We start from the raw sequence: 17,771 nt of genomic DNA, 5'->3' as shown, positions 1-17,771 counted from the left end.
CGTACCTCCTAAAATTAACAATAATTCTTTAATATTATCTAATACCCAGTTCATGTTCAGTTTTCCCAGTTGTCCCAAAAGTGTCTTCTTAAAGTTAGTTTGTTAAAATCAGTACTTACAAGTCTACATATTACATTAGGTTGGTATGTCCTTTAAAATCTCTATTAATTTATAACAGCCCTCTCCTCTTTTAAAAATGCCATTTATCTGTTAAAGGAACTGAACTGTTTCCTTGATAGTATTTCCCACATTCTGGCTTACATTTTTGTGAAGTCATTTTAATGTATCCTTTCATTCCACATGTTTCTTTTAAGTGGTACTCTGTTCTAGAGGCTTGATTCAGATGTTTGTTTTCGGTAAGAATGTTTCATAGGTGCTGAATATTTCATAATACTTCTTATTATATCACGCTGAGAGACCCATAATGTCTGTTTGTCTCAGTGGGTTCAAATGTCAGCCTGTCTCTCTGTGGGCTGTCAGTGATGTAAGCTGCCTGGATCTGTTGTTTCAGAGTGGTTGCAAGATGCTGATTTTCCAGCACTTACCATTTTTTCTGTGTTTATGCATTGGGATTTTTCTATAAAGAACTCTTATTTGCATACTTTAAAGAAATCACTGTAATGCTATAATATAAAGGAAAAATAAAAATGAAATAATGTATAATAAAATAATGTGTCTTTCAAGATGTAAATGCTCAGGTGTGAGTATATTAGAGGAAATAACAAAAGAGGTTGTACCTATATACAGGGTCACTTCACAGTGACTGCTTCAGATACAGATCCTTAATAGACATATTGGCAGTTCACATGTCTTAAACAAAGTTGCCTTCAATGCTGTTTCTTTTTGAACAACTCATGGTGTCAAGTTCTAAACAATTTACCCAAACAGTTGCATTACTGGTGATTTCAGTGTGTGTTAAAATCATGCAAAAAGTACTTAGTATCTATATGTAGCACTGACTTAAGCTTCTAAGTTCAAGTCATTATAGACTGGGTTTTCCATTGGGACATTTTATTTATTTTTATTTTTTAAAGTAAACTCCACACCCACATTGGACCTGAGATCAAAGTCACATGCTCTGCCAACTGAACCAACTGGGCACCCCTCCATTGGGACTCCCCCCACCCCACTGGACATTTTAAAGCCATGGGAAAGGTGGGACAGTTCTTCACTGTAATCACATTGCAAATTTTTAGAATCCCTGGTATCAATCAACCTCCCAAATGCCCAGGTGATATCCAGTCATTGTGATAACCAAATTTTCAAAATGTTCTCTCAGAAGTAACACCTCCAGTTGAGCATAACATATTAAGACAGGAAATCAAATAACTACTGCAAATAAACACTTGGAAATAAGAGATAAAATATATTTCTCTTTCTGCTAATATTTATTCCTAGAAAACTTGAGACTCTTAATAAGTTATCTCGTTAATTCTATTCATTTTTTAAGTGTCTAGGTATATACCTAGGAGTAAGAACTGCTGGATCATATGGTATAACTAATTTTCAATTAAAAATTTATGCTGCACTCACTTTTCTCCCATCACTAGAATTGCTTCTTTCTTTCTGATTATTGTTGGTCTTAGGAATTTTAAACCTTTTTGATACAAGGACTTTTTTCCTAGTCATATTTGCCTTGAATATATATATATATATATATAATGTCTTGGCTCCTCCCAAAGATTTTCATTTTTCTTGTAGACATATCTCTGCCTTTTCTTTATGCTTTCTGGATTCCATGATGTCTAAAAAGGTAACTTTTTAAAAAAGATTTTATTTTATTTATTTATCTTATAATTCTTCTTGAAGATTTATTTATTTATTTGGTGGGGGGCACCTAAGTGGCTCAGTCCATAAGCGTCTGCCTTTAGCTCAGGTCATGATCCCAGGGTCCTGGGATCAAGCCCCATATCAGGCTCCCTGCTCAGCAGGAAGACTGCTTCTTCCTCTCCTGCTCCCCTTGCTTATGTTCCCTCTCTTGCTGTTTCTCTCTGTCAAAAAAAAAAAAAAAAAACCTTTTTTTTTTTAAATGTTCTTTTTTTAAAAGAGAGGGAGAGCGAGCACAAGTAGGAGGGGCAGAGGGAGAGGGAGAGAGAATCTCGGGCAGACTCCTTGCTGAGTGCAGAGCCTGACTCAGGGCTTGATCTCATGACACAGATTAGGGCCTGAGCTGAAGCCAAGAGTCAGACGCTTAACCAACTGCTCCACCCACACACCCCAAGATTTTATTTTTAAGTAATCTCTACTGGGTCCCTAACTCATAAGCTGGAGATCAAGAATCACATGCTTTACCAACTGAGCCAGCCAGCTGCCCCTATAAAGGTCACTTTTTTGGCCTTTTGCCATGCCCATAACTTTTTCTTTGTTTATTTACTTGCTTGCTTTTAGGACAGAAAAAAGGTAAAAAATAAATTGAAGGGGTGACTTGAATCCATTCCTGTGGGAGAGAGAGGTAAGAAGACATGGAGATGGGAAATAGATTGCAGAATGCCCAGGAGGGGAAATGACCTTGTAGGAGGATTGTTGACCACTGCTCTGTACAGTTACTGGGGGAGGTGGAGAAGGAAGGGACTTTTTTAACAGAGGCTTGCAAACTTATTTGGCCCTGAAATGTAGCAAGAAACACTTTTTTTTTTTTTTTAAGATTTTATTTATTTGACAGAGAGATACAGTGAGAGGGAACACAAGCAGGGAGAGTAGAAGAAGGAGAAGCAGGCTTCTTGCCGAGCAGGGAGCCCGATGCGGGGCTCAATCCCAGGACCCTGCAATCATGGCCTCAGCCACCCAGGCGCCCCAAGGAACACGTTTTTCAACACTCAGAAAACACACACATAAGGGAAACGAAAGTTTTATGAAACTACCCTATTTACAGTATACTGTGATAATTTTTCTGTTCTATTCCATTTGCAAGAAATTCTGCTTAAGATCCACTAAATGAGTGATCCTCAACCCTATCAGATCCAGTGCCTTAGTTATTTGTATAACAAATATTTTAATACTCTGTTGGTTATTCCTAAATAAAGTCCATTGATAAGTCATCAGCTACCTTAGATGTTACAGTGAAGTACATCATTGAGTGCCTGCATCTATTTACAGTAAATATGTTTGGATTTAAATAAGATCAGGAAACCTATTCTATAAAAAGTGTAGGAAAATGAAAGAGCTGAAATATATGTAGATAGTAGAATAAAAACTGTTAGAATGAAGAAAAATGAAATAAGAGGAAGTTTTAAAAAGAGGGAAAATGTAAAGAAGGAAATGATCTTACTTGATGTAGGGATAATATAAGATAAATTAGATTGTCAACATATGGGGGCACTTGGATGGCTCAGTTGGTTGAGCAACTGCCTTGGGCTCGGGTCATGATTCTGGAGTCCCGGGATCAAGTCCCGCATCGGGCTCCCTGCTCAGTGGGGAGTCTGCTTCTCCCTCTGACCTCTCCCCTCTCATGGTCTCCCTCTCTCTCTCAAATAAATAAATAAAATCTTAAAAAAAAAAAAAGATTGTCGACATATGTAAACAAAAGTAGCAGTATATTCTCATCAGTGAGTTAGGCCTTGTTTATAAGTGTCGTGTCAAAATAATTCTCTGTGAAATGACTTGGTATGGGACAAGGAAGTGATGTCCAACAGAAAAACTTATGGAACCTACCATTAACAACATCCATTTATTTTCTAGTCTTTAACCCCCCTAGAGAGTGTATCTTGATAGATAATAGGGAGTAGAGTCTAGACTGGAAAAAGAAATAGTGACAGCTATGTGGTAGACTTTGGGAGACATTATTTGAGTAAAAAAGAAAATAACAAACCTCAACAAAATTTAACATTTAATCTTCACAACATAGATTTCTAATCATTCTGCCACAAAAAAATTAAATGTATATAGGGCAAATTTGATGTGAAATACTTTCTTTTACAAGACTTACTTACTCATTTTAGAGAGAGAGTGGTGGTGAGGGGTAGAGGGAGAGTGAGAGGCTCTCAGACTCCATGCTGAGTGCAGAGCCCCAAACCAGCCCCCAGTCCCGCAACTAAGATCATAACCTGAGCAGAAGCCAGGAGACAGACACCTAACCTACTGAGCCACCCAGGCGCCCAACTGTGAAATACTTTTTAATGTTAATACAATTTGGAAAGAACCCTCTTGCATAAATCCCTACTCAATAATGTTTGGAAATAAATCTCTTCAAAGGAGTCTGTATTACTTATTCGAAAGTATATCTATAAAAGCTGTCTGGTATAGGTATGCTCTACTAGAAATTCAGCTATTACAGTTTCATCAGATTTTCTGAAATGCTAGAGAGCCTTTTATAAAGTTCTGAAAAGCACAATGGTGTTACGAGATAGTGACATACCTGAAAAGTGTTTGCTAAAGCTGCAAAAAATGCTTTGTGTTTATGGGGGAAATGAAGTTTGGTAGTATGATTAGATAATTTTAAAGGTTTATTATTATTATGTTTTGTACTTGAATGTCTAGTGGGAGATTTGGCATATCTTAGCTGGACAGTTTTTTACTGCATTTCCAGACACCTAGTATCTTTGGTACCTTTCCTCTGTAAACTCCAGTAGTACCCCCCAGTCACTGTGAGTTCCAGCCTGCCCCCTGGGAGTGTTACCTCCAGGGAGAGCTGTTGTGACTAAACTGATTTCACTGGGTTGGGACCTATAGTTGGAAAAACACTTACAAAAGGCTTTGGGGTCTTCTTCAAAACTAGCAGAAGTGAGGTGCATGGGTGGCTCAATCGGTTGAGGGTCCAGCTCTTAATTTCAGCTCTGGTCTGATTTCAGCTCTGATCTGACTAAGATCAACCACCCCCTCAGACTCTGTGCTCAGCAGAGAGTCTGCTTGAGATTCCCTCCTTACTCTTCCTCTCTTCCTCTGCCCCTCCCCTACTCATGTTCTCTCTTTTTTTCTCTCTCTCTAAAATAAATAAGCCTTAAAAAACAAAACAAAACAACAACAACAAAAAACCTAACAGAGTGGGTGTCTCAGTTAAGTGTCTTGCCTTCAGCTCAGGTCATGATCCAGAGTCTTGGAACAAGCCCCACATTGGGCTCTCTGCTCAGTGGGGAGCCTGCTTCTCCCTCTGCCTCTCCCCCTGGCTTGTTCTCTCTCACTAGCATTCTCTCTCTCTCTCAAATAAATTCAATCTTTAAAACAAAAACAAAACAAAACTAGGAGAATCAGTTGCAACATTATTGGAAATCTAAGATTATTTCCCTAGTGTTGATGGATCTGCTTCATTTAGCTTTGTTCTTTACATTCTGGCTTTTGGACTCCAAGGTTAGATATTAGGGGCCCTCCTAAATTCATCTGACCTCCAGTTTAAATGGTAACAGTGTGCCATGTATGCAGATATCCTTTCAAAGGCGCATTTCAGTTTGTCTAATCTCTGAACACAACCCATGCATTGATAAGAGCATTGACTATGCTATTGAAAGTCATTTGTTGAACCATCTGCCTCCTTCTTTCTTTCTTTTTATAACCTTTTAATTTGTCATAATCTCAAATTTATGGAAGAGTTGCAAAGGTAGTTAAGACTTTCCATATACCTCTCACCCAGTTTCTCCTAAAGTTAACATGTTACCCTGTAGTATTTGTCAAAACTACTTCCCTGACATTGGTACATTATTATTAAACTGCATACTTACTTGGATTTTACTAGTTTCTCTGCTAATCTTTTTCTGTTGCAGGATCCAGTACAGGGTAGCATGTTGCATTTAGTGCCTTCTGGTTTTGACTTCAGTGGCGGGAGAACCAGTGCACTACTTTCTTATGGTAGCTCTGTTTAAAACTGTCACATCCCCTGTGCATTACCTACTCCCAGCTCTTTTGCTAAATAGTTCATTTGGTCTTTTAGTAATTTCTCTTGACTTAGTTTCTAGAACCTTTACCATTCTGTCATTATACTGTATTTGTTTCTCATTTTAAAACAAGACACCCAGAACTAAATGCAGTTCTTCACATATGGTCCAACAGGAGTAAGACGCTGTGGGAATATTACAGTTATGTATCTTACGCATTTGTTTATACCACCTGAGCTTGTTTATTTGCTGGTATTTTAGCAATCGCATCCCATCTTAAGCTAATACTGCAGCCGAAGTTCAGCTTAGTTAATTCTCCCAGAATTTTTTAGCCCATAGATTGATGTTTAATCTAAAGGCAGGACTTTATGAGATTCCCCTTAAAAATGTATCTTACTTTGGCACACACATTCACCTTTCTTTGAATTTCTGTTCTGTCACCCAATATTGTAGCTGTTTCTTTCATGCACAAGCTTTATAAGTATATTTTCTGTCATTTTCCAAGTCACTATTAAAAACATTAGGTAGAACAGGGTCAAGTACATGACCTTACAATGGTGCAAGATAAGTGGGCAAGTGAAAAGATGTAGCAAGTATGTAACTATGTGAGGAAGCTAAAATGTTGTTAGCAAAGAGTGAAGGCCTTGATTCGCCTGACTTCTGTGTTGACTGTGGGTGGTGCCTAAGCTAGAGCTCTTACCAAATGAGAGCATTTTAATTTTTTGGAGGAAGGTCTGGTAGGAGGAGGGTCAGTTTTACCTCAGCATAAAACCAGTTTTTGATTCACAGGTATGATAGCTTACTTTTTATTTTGCTGGTCATCCTTGAACCTTCTACTTTAAGATTTTCATAAGCCTTACTTGAATTAGGCCTTTTACTGAATGACATTGAGAATTTTGGAGGACTTTAGATACTTTTCTTATTACCAAGGATATACTTGAATCACATACTTCCTCTTCAGTATACCTGGTCATATCTCATTTCCCATTTTTCTAATTCTTTTTTTCCTGTTGGTCTTTTTCTTAATTTTTAAGAGCCCATCATTGTTTGTTTATTGCAAATATTTCTCATCTGTTGTCATTTGACTTTGTTTGTGGAATCTTTTGCCACTATTAAAATTGTATACCTCTCATCAAATTTAGTGTGCTTCCCCCCACCCCATTTATGGTTTCACATTCCCTGTATTGCTTAGACAGACCTCACTCACCCACCAAGAGGTAATGAAAATATCCTCTTAACAGTTTTATTTTTCCCTCTAAAGATTTTATTTATTTATTTGACAGAGATCACAAATAGGCAGAGAGGCAGGCAGAGAGAGAAAGGGGGAAGCAGGCTCCCTGCTGAGCAGAGAGCCCAACGTGGGGCTCAATCCCAGGACCCTGGGACCAGGACCTGAGCCGAAGGCAGAGGCTTCAACCCACTGAGCCACCCAGATGCCCCAGCCCTCTTACAGTTTTTTTTGTTTTTGTTTTAAGATTTTATTTATTTATTTGACAAAGAGAGATTACAAGTAGGCAGAGAGGCAGGCAGAGAGAGAGAGGAGGAAGCAGGCTCCCTGCTGAGCAGAGAGCCCCATGCAGGACTCCATCCCAGGATCCTGAGATCACGACCTGAGCCGAAGGCAGCGGCTTAATCCACTGAGCCACCCAGGCGCCCCCTTACAGTTTTTAAAAGAAGTTTCTAGCTCTTTTTTTGTTTTAAGTCTAAACAATATTAATCATTTTTAAGATGCATGGCCAGTAAGTCAGTCCTTTTCTTTAAAAATGGAGTTTTTACATATGTGAGAAATGTATCAGGCATTCAGAAGGGTATATAAAGTGTGTGTATTCAGTAAAAAGATAAAACAAAGATCTTTGTTTCCATTACCCATATTAAAAAGCAGACCATCTCACAAACATGTCCATTACCACTATCTGGACCTTTGTCTTGATCATCTTTTGTCTTTCTCTATACTTTAACCCTCGATATATCTATTCCTGTCTAAGTAACATATTTTTAGTTATGAAACATGGAGTAGGAAACTACAGCCTTGCAGTGTGAGGAGAGGGCAGCTTGCACTATTGGGTGAAGTCGCCGAGGACAGGAGAAGCTGAACAGTCTGCCTTCAGCCTCACTGAGAGTTTCTGGGAGACTCTTTGGAGAAGTCGTTGAGTAAGGTCATGCTTGCCCCCTGCAAACTCAGGGCTGCCACAGCTGGGGGATTCAGCTGGCCATTGTGTGGCCCAAGGCAGATTTATGGCAGAGGTGTGGTAAGAGGATGGCTGTTCACGGTGGCCCACCTCCTGCTCTCATGAACAGGTCAGAGCAGAACACTTGGGGGAAATGAGGGTCCTCGGCTGAATCTCTGCTCTGGTGGGGAGAACACAACTTCTTCAGCACACAGTCGTGACCAGCCCAGTCCAGACAAGCAGCTGAGCCTCGGCCAAGACTCCCTGGGCCTTGTCCTGTTATCAGATTAACAGGAAAATGTACAATACTCTGTGATTGTGTATGTATAGTTGATTTCTTACTACCTCTGGTAGTTCTGTAAAGTTTCCCTGAACACTGAATTAGCAAATACTGAATAATTGCTCCTAGGGGAAATTCAGGGTTAGGTTCCTGTAAGCCTCTGGTCACATTTTCATCAATAGATCAGTCTTGTTTTTTTTTAGAAGTGATTTTGTTGAAAGACAGCTTATGTAATACATTTTGTTGATTTACGATCATAGAACTCATAGCCAAGAGCAGTGTAACTCATGCCCAAACAAAGCTTATCTAATATGTATTTTCTCTGTAAGACACATCACAACCTTACAGGGTGTAGGAACACTGGACAGCACTGCAGCCATACTGTTAGGGGCCATCTGAAACTGTGAAACCACCTGTAAACAGTCCAGAAAGATGAAATACATGGGACTAAATAGACCATGAAAAAAATACTTGTTTACACTGTGAGGGCAGAAAAAAGAAGGGAGACAGTTAACTTTTTTTACCCTCAGCTAGTAATATGCACAAATGCCTGTGAGAACACTGTAAGTATTAATATGTGTGTACGTGTATTTACACATGTATGTCAACAAGGTGGAAAATTAACATAGAATGTTAAAAGTCAAGAAAGTCACTTGGGTGGTTACTAGAAGGGGCACGAGGGAGACTTTTGGGGTTCTTGATCTAGGTGTTACACAGAATGTGTTCACTTTGTGAAAACCAGGCTATGTGTTTATGATTTGTGAACTTATCTGAATGGTGTCAAACTTCAGGAAACAGTGTAAAACAAACACTACTGTGACCTCAGGATCTAGATGATGACCCCTTGGCATACATGGCTTTGAGTGTTACTGCTCTTTGGGGACTGATAATTATGGGGCTTCCCACTTCACTGTCTAGCTTCCTGGTGATTTTTGTTGCTTCTTTCTTTTCTTTTTTCTTTTTTTTTTTTTTTTTTAAGATTTTATTTATTTATTTGACAGACAGAGATCACAGGTAGGCAGAGACACTAGCAGAGGGAGGAGGAAGCAGGCTGCCTGCCAAGCAGAGAGCCCAATGTAGGGCTCGATCCCAGGACCCTGGGATCGTGACCTGAGCCAAAGGCAGAGGCTTCAATTCACTGAGCTTCCCAGGTGCCCCTGTTGCTTCTTTCTTTTATTGGATCTTCTGATTCAGTCTTCTGATTGCTAGAGTCCATCTCCCCGTTGTTTCTCTCTCTCACTCTTTTGGTAACTTATACTCCTATAGTTTCAGGAGAAAAGATGCATGGGAAGTAATTTTTTAAAGGACTTAATGCACGTTTAAAATGTTGTTTGTTATACTACCCGCATACTTGAGTGATAACTTTCCTGGTGTGGAACGTTAGTTTGGAAAGTCTTTCCTTTAGAACTTTGGTGACAATAATGCATCCCCTTTCATTGTCCAGTGTTCCTATTGCAAACATCAGATCTTTGATCTTTGTGTGACCTCTATTCCCCTCTTCCCCCAGCCCCTCTTTGGGAAGCTAACAGAATTAGAGTGTCCTCTGAAATGTGATTGGTAGGTCTCCTTTTATCCACTGTGCTGGGTATTCTGTGGGCATTTTTAGTCTGGCAGCTCATATCCTTTTATCTGAAACATTTTCTTGAGTTATTCTGTTGGTTATTTCCTCCCCTCCATGTTCTCACTTAAAAGGGTATTGAAACTTATAGACAAGTATTCCAGTTTTCTTCTCTTTAATTTATTCTTCCCCTCTCCCCAACACTACTTCTCCTGAAAGTAATTCAGTTACCTAACTCCCCGCTCTGCCGACTTCAATACATAATGCACTTTACTGCATTGTTGTCAACAATGCCATGAGTTCCCTAGGTTCAAGACTCCCTGGTTTACCTGCTTTAACGAATAAGCTTTTACTTTCCACTTGGAGTATACTGTTGGAGAGGCAACTTAGAAATATAACCGGCCGGGCGCCTGGGTGGCTCAGTGGTTACGCCGCTGCCTTCGGCTCAGGTCATGATCTCAGGGTCCTGGGATCGAGTCCCGCATCGGGCTCTCTGCTCAGCAGGGAGCCTGCTTCTGCCTCTCTCTCTCTCTGCCTGCCTCTCTGCCTACTTGTGATTTCTCTCTGTCAAATAAATAAATAAAATCTTTAAAAAAAAAAAAAAGAAAGAAAGAAATATAACTGCATCTCAGGGCATCTGAGTGGCTCAGTCAGTTGGTTAAGCTCAGGTCATGATCATCAGGGATGTGGGATTGAGCCCTGCATCAGGCTCTGTGCTCAATGAGGAGTCTACTTGGGATTCTCTCCCCCTGATCCCCCACTTGTGCTCTCTCTCTCTCACATAAGTAATAAATAAAATCTTTTTTAAAAAAAGAAATGTAACTGCTTCTCGACTCTTAAGTATAGAGAGAACTGATGGTTACCAGAACGGATATGTGGGGATTAAGGAATGTACTTGTGATAAGCAACGAGTAATATATGGAAATGTTGAATCACTATATTGTACACCTGAAATTAATGTTAATTAACTGGAATTTATTTATTCACTTTAAACGATTTTATTTATTTGTCAGAGAGAGCACAAGCAGGGGCATCCTCAGGCAGAGGGAGAGGGAGAAGCAGGCTCCCCGCCAAGCAGGGAGCCTCATGCACACTTGATCCCAGAACTCTGGGATCATGACCTGAGCTGAAGGTAGACACTTAACCAACTGAGCCACCTAGATGACCCAACTAACTGGAATTTAAAGGCTTAAAAGAAATGTAACTGCTGGGCGTCTGGGTGGCTCAGTGAGTTAAGCCTCTGCCTTCAGCTCGGGTCATGGTCTCAGGGTCCTGGGATCTAGCCCTGCGTCAGGCTCTCTCCTCAGCAGGGAGCCTGCTTCCCCCTCTCTCTCTGCCTGCCTCTCTGCCTACTTGTAATCTCTCCGTCAAATAAATAAATAAAATTTTTTTAAAAAAGATAACTACTTCTAAAGTCCTTTTACATCTTCCGTCTTTCTACAGTTCTCCATCCTTTCACTCTGTTGGTACCCGATGCTGCCAGTCCTGGACATATTGTTGCATCTACACTGTAAATTGCATTGTTTCTTTGTTTTCTCCTTTAACCAGATTAGGATTTAACTGTCTTCAGTTTCCTAATTCTTGTTACCACTCATCCATCTGCTTTCCAGCTTCCAAATTTTGTTGCTATTGTTTACTCTTTATCATCATGAAATTGTTTTTTAAATTCTAATACTAAATTTTAAGAGTTTCAGAAAAGAAGAGAAGTAGATCTTACCTTTTTATTTGTTCTAGAATTTATCCTCAAAAAATTATGGTTTAGTCTCAAATGCCGTTGTCCAATACCTTGCTATACAGTGCAGTAACCACTAGCCATGTGAGCACTTGAAATGTGGCTTGTGTGGAACCGGATTTTAAATTATATTTGATCTAAAGTCACATTTAAGAAGTTGCATGTGGCTAGTGGCTGCAACTGGACAGCACAGGTCCAGTGCTCGTGAAGTAGGATTTAGCAGTAACTGATCTCTATATCTAATCTATATATCTATCGTAAGGAAGAGGATTTCTCTTTTCCGATTTCCTACACTATAAGGAATTTTCCCCCCCTATTTCCTTCTCTTTGACTTTCTTATTTGTATCAGTATGGACACTTGAATTTGTGTTCGGTGGGTTATAATCTAATACTTTTATTATTTATTTTGGTGCTCAGATTATCCCAGATTTGGCCAATGGAAACCTCTTTAAGTGACACCTGGGTGGCTCAATTGGTTGAGCGTCTGCCTTCAGCTCAGGTTATAATACCAGGGTCCTGGGAATGAGTCCTATGTCAGGCTCCCTGCTCAGCGGGGAGCTTGCTTCTCTCTCTGCCTGCCACTCCTCCTGTTTGCACTCTCTCTTTCTATAGCTCTCTGACAAGTAAATAAGTAAAATCTTAAAACCAAAACAAAACAAAAAAACCCTTGATGGTATCTTCTGTATCCTTTGACATGTATCCATCATTCTCTCTGCATCATTCATTGTAGAACTACATATTACAGGCTCATGCACTTGCCCTGACCCAGCCCCTGAAATTATCCATCCTCCCAGGGAGCTTTGGTTCCTGTTCATGGAGGTTAGAAACCTTGGTTTAGAAACCAAGATCGTGGTGCTGTGCGTGCTCATTGCTGCTGGGACATCACTGCTTCTAGACTTTCTCAGCTGACGGTATTTTAATGACTAGTAGCTGTTGCGTTGGACAGTACAGATGTAGACATCTCCACTTTTACAAAAAAGGAAAAGATGGTGTTACTAGAGTTTTATGAGCCGGATGCAACTGGCTGGTGATGAGAATGCTGGGGCCAGAGTCCCTCTTCTGCTGGAGGGATGCTTTCTCTCTCCCTCTAGGGCCTCCCATTGGCAGAATGTAAACATGAAGCCAGCTGCCAAGGGAGTCTGAATAATGGTTAGTAGACCCTAGACATGGTTGCTTAACCTCAGTACCATTGACATTTTGGGCCAGTGGCTATCCTGTGCTTTGGAGGATGTTGAGTAACATACTTGGCCTTCTACTCATTTGATAACCCTCCCTCCAACCCAGACATTTCCATACATTGCCAGATATCCCCTGGGGGACGGCCCCTGGTGAAGAACCACCTCCGAGAGACCCAGCTTTGCAGAGCTGCTCACAGAAGGGTAGGCTTGAAGCTGAGAAACGGCGGTAATAAGCAGCACCCTACTTTGTAATTCACATGCTATTGATATCCTTGAAATGTGAAGGAAGGGAGGAGAAATTTGTATATGAACATATATATGTGTGAGTGTGTGTCAGCCCTGCAATATAGAAAGATTATTGTATGCTTTCTTCCCCCCTTTTATTGATGAAGGAAGCAATCTCCTTGCAGTCAGACAGGATTTAGATCCTTGCCTGTAAAGTTATTTGTTTACCTGCTCTGTAATGTTTGCTCTTGGAGTTATTGCCATTACTTTTTTAAGTGGGTGAACTGCTCCTTTGAGTGTTGCATTTCAAAGTTACATTTGAAACATTGTCAGCCTGGATGCATATTCTGTATGGTGCCCTCCTCAGGAGGGTCGTACTCCTCAGAGTCTTGGCTAGAAGTGTTCATAAGTGGAGGGAAGAAAAAACACGATTAATAATTATATATTACAGCCAATGTTTTTATTTTATTTTTACCTTTGGATACTTACATTTGAACACCAGTTGATTTCTTAGAGACTTACTTCAAACTCTGTACTGTTCATTTTCCTCATTTTGTGCTTTCCTTCTTTCTGTTCCATACTATTATATCTCTCTCCCTGATACAGGGATGTGTCCTCTCTTAAAGGGAATATCCCAAAGATCAGCCTGACTGTTTACAATATCTTTCTGCTTTCATGTTTCATTATCACCCCAAAGGTAACGTCTAAAATTGGATAAGTATGCTTCCTAAACCAGATGTAAACTGCCTCTTTTCTCCCAGTGCTAGAGCATTCTCTGCACTTTGTGTTAATTATTTCTAGTCCTCTCCAGAGTTTCAAGGCTGCTGTAGGTCCCTTTATTAAAATCAGTAAAGAACTGGAGCAGACATAAAGAAGAATAATGTAAGAGTTGAAGGGAGCATTTTTGAAGACCTCTTGGGTTTTAAATTGGCTAGCCTAGACAAGAGGAGGTAGTGACTGAATTTTTGTCTTAAAGCTATGTGATGGATTTCTGAGAATGAGTTTAGAGTTAACTGTTCTGTGTATAGGTAACATGGAAGAAAGGGACCTGAGGTGGTTATTTCAGTGTTTTGAAGAAAAGGTACCTCAGGAACTGCATGGGACAAAGAGTTGTGTCAGAGGGAGGCTAACTGTGGGTTCTCTTGTACCCTTTCAACCGGAAGAGGTCATCTTTTTTTTTTTTTTTTTTTTTTTTAAGATTTTATTTGTTTGAAAGAGAGGCTCAAGTAGGGGGAGGAGCAGAGGGCAAGGGAGAAGCAGATGCCGAGCTGAGCATGGAGCCTGATGCAGGACGTGATTCCACGACCTTAGACCCAAGCTGAAATCAAGAGTCAGACCCTCAGCTGACTAAGCCACCCAGGCACCCCAGAATAGATCACCATTTATTGTTGTTATTATTCATGTTGGATGCATTTCCATAGTTCTTTGTCCTTGAGTCACTCTTTGAACTGTAGTTGGTTGTTTACATTTCTTTATTTCTTTAAGCACTGATTGGGTACGGCAAGTGGTCAGAATTTTTTGTTGATTAAAATAATGTGTTTAGGTAAATCAATGCAAAATTAGCTCCTACTATTGATCCAGGACAAATGTTTTCCACTACAATAGAAAGAGCTGTCATGTGCCTTGCTTGACTAGGAATTTATCACAGGTACATGTGCATGCATTTCTAGCTCAAAGATCATTAAGTAGATACTATTAGACACTATGTGTTCTGCTCCCTTCCTGGTCATCTTGTGGTACATAAAGGATTTCCAGTTTTCTTCCCTTTTCCTTCAAACAGTTGTATAAAATTAGTTTTAAAATATTTAAATGTAGGCCAGGAAGTTCGGGAGTAGGGATGGGGGGGATGCAGTGTGTGTGTGAGTGGGGGGCAATACCTTTTAAGTATGTTTTACCTTTTAGTTGTTTGAAGTTACATTGTTTTCTTACACAAGTATATATATTCTGTCTTTCCAGGCAATAAGTCCCCTAAGCTCTTTGTACTTAATTGGCCAAGTATATGATGGGAAAGCATTCTAAACGGTGCCTGCACCCTGCTGTCAGTGTCCAGTGGTATGAACGTACTGCCTTTGCATTGTTTAGCCTGCCCGACTCATAGACCGTGCCTCAGAGAAGTCATTCTTGAATGCTTAGCTGGACACTCAGCGACTAATTCATATTTTAGCAGGAATTAACAGGTATCGGATATAGAATCCATCTTTGCCCCCGCAAATTTTATTTCATAATTTCATGAGATCAGCTATTTTACGCATTTATACCTCTGCACAAAACCAGCCACCCTGTGTCTAAAAGTCCTCTTCCATGTTACTTTATAAGTTAAGAGGAGATGGGGAATTTGTCCATGTTGCTTGATTTTTTTTTTTAATTAAGAAAACATTTTAAACATAGAATTAAGGCTTTGCAGATATAGGTGAATTCCATTTTTTTAATTTATTTTTTTTAATGTTATTTATTTGTTTGACAGAGATCACAAGTAGGCAGAGAGGCAGGCAGAGAGAGAGAGAGAGAGAGGGAAGCAGGCTCCCCGCTGAGCAGAGAGCCCGATGCGGGACTCGATCCCAGGACCCTGAGATCATGACCCGAGCCGAAGGCAGTGGCCTAATCCACTGAGCCACCCAGGTGCCCCTGAATTCCATTTTATATCCTTTCTTGATTCCATTCTGTTTCCTTCTATCTCTCTACCTCCCCGAGTAGCACGTCTTAGCAATTGGTATGTATCCTTTCTGTTTGCATTTCAGTATGCTTTGCACATATGTATGTGTCCATAGACTATTGTGTACTTTTAAACTTATGGAAGTGGTTCCATATAGTATGTATCCTTTTACCACTTGTTTTTTTTTTAGGGATTGGTGCACATTGATACAGGGAAGGATTGTAGTTCATTGGAGCACAGTGGTGTAGTATTGTAGGATGAGATTGTGGCATGTGTCATAGGCTGTCGCTTCCCATGTCTGAAGATGCATGTATCCTGGATTTCCTGACTTGTTTGAAAAGACCGAAAGTGAAAAATAAACTATATATTTGAGAGTCCTATTGATTGTTCTGCCATGATTTGAAGGAGTGAGGCCAGACAAGTTTCCAGCTTCCTGAAATTTTATTTATTTCTACATGGTAGCAAATAAAAACTGCTGAAAAGAGACACTTCTGAAACAAACAACAACAGATTTATTGTCACAAGGCGTGTCCTGGTAGGTTGCCCTGTGTAGCAGTCATTGGTCTGCCACTTAATGGCTGTGTTCTTTTGGAGCCAGGTGCTTAGTGCTTGTGTCCTCCCTTTATTTATCTGTAAGAGAACAACAGTTCAGTGACCAAGCCTTTCGGCAGGTGCCTGGGGCATCAAGGTCAGTTAAACACTGATTGGTTATTGCAGGAACCTTGCTGGGTAGAGGTGAGCTGAGGGATTGCCCTATGTCGTGTAATGCCCACTTAAGTGTTATAATTTCTTTATACTAGTTTGAAATTTAGTGTTTTTTACTAGTATTCGCCTTTCCAAATCTCTGCAGAATATAAGCACTAGATATTTTCATTAGAATGGTTGCCCTCTCTCAGGTTACTTGTTTCGGGAGGGCCAAGCACTCTGCCTCGCCTGTTGGCCCTGCCTGGGCAGGGCTCGCAAATGGACCAGTAGTTTCTCTGCAATAATTCTGCTTGTGTGAAAGCACTTACACCGATGCAAAGCATATATGTGAATGCCGGGCTTTTATTTTCTATTTGTACACATAAAACTGTGACTGACCAGAAGTAACCTGTTTCCCAACCCCAGTGACATCATTTAATACAGCTGGCAACCAAGCTCTGCTGGGCCGATGTTGCTGGCTGGTGGCTGGTGCCTACAAGTATTGGGCACAGCATTTTTGTCTTAACTCATTTTCTTTTCTCCTATAGGAAACAAGTACCTGTTGTTCAGTTGCTTTCTCTTCCCCCTCAATTTTCATCATTCAGTCATTCATACATCAAGAAGTCTATTATAGACACATAGTAATCCCTTTCCCTTCTCTCTTTTTGAGCTCTTATCTAATTACTCTAGGAAAATATCCTCTTCTCTTTTCATTCATTCAACAGATATCTATTGAAATCCTTATATACCTCCTCTTCCTTCATTTTATGTGTGAGTCAGAAAACAGCTGTAATCATGGCTGAATGTAATAACCGATTGAGTAATATAGAAGCCTCTCTATTTCCAGATAAGAGTTTCTGAAAGGCTGTTCATCAGTTCATGAGTGAGCAAGTCCATTGTTACTAAGGCTTCCTTTGCAGGCCAGGGATGCAGTTCTATGAAATAAGAGGGTAGACCAGTTCTTTAAAACCAAGCAAGCCAGTTATTTATTCCAGAGTGGACCAACTTCCGCTAATTGGAAACTTTTAGAGGTGAATTTAACTTCCCTTCTTGACAAAATGCATAAGGAACCCAGTCCAGCCCCTGCCTCTCTGTCTACTTTTTGGGGCAGATTTGAACTGGCTTTGAATCTCCTTAGCCACAAAAGAAGTTTTATCACACTTTGCAATGCCTTATAACTTTGTTGTGAAGATTAAGAAAGCAACACATGTCAGCTTTCTGGCACACAGTAGATAGTGGTAGAAGTTGCTACTCATACCAGTGGAGTATTAGCTCTGTGTAGCAGACATTTGTGTATCTGATACATAGTAGATAGATACTCAGTAAATAATGAAAGGATAGATAGATACTCCTTATTGTTACATATGACAGAACTTGAAGAATTCTACCTAAACAACAATAAAAGTAGGAAAGTTGAGGCTACATACAGAAAAGGTTGTTGTAAATTGTGGGTAATATATCAGTTTCAGGCAGGTCTGTTAAGTGTGAA

The 17,771-nt window shown here is 40.1% G+C and overlaps 1 protein-coding gene across 2 annotated transcripts in view; it reads left to right on the top strand.

The window, feature by feature from the left end:
- The window catches only part of KCMF1 (potassium channel modulatory factor 1), a 76,991-nt gene that overhangs the window by 21,750 nt on the left and 37,470 nt on the right, over nucleotides 1-17,771 (top strand). Inside the window, exon 2 of one of the 2 annotated variants that reach the window (XR_014314870.1) lies at nucleotides 14,902-15,122. The exons of the other annotated variant lie outside the window; for it this stretch is intronic. The gene's annotated coding sequence lies outside the window, so the exon portion shown is untranslated. The remainder of the gene's footprint in view (nucleotides 1-14,901; nucleotides 15,123-17,771) is intronic. 2 annotated transcript variants of the gene reach the window in all.

This window comes from Mustela nivalis (genome assembly GCF_964662115.1).
Source record: "Mustela nivalis genome assembly, chromosome: 8".
NCBI classification, from domain to species: domain Eukaryota; kingdom Metazoa; phylum Chordata; class Mammalia; order Carnivora; family Mustelidae; genus Mustela; species Mustela nivalis.
Note: the sequence above shows the minus strand (reverse complement) of the source record. Positions and strands in the feature narration are given on the sequence as shown.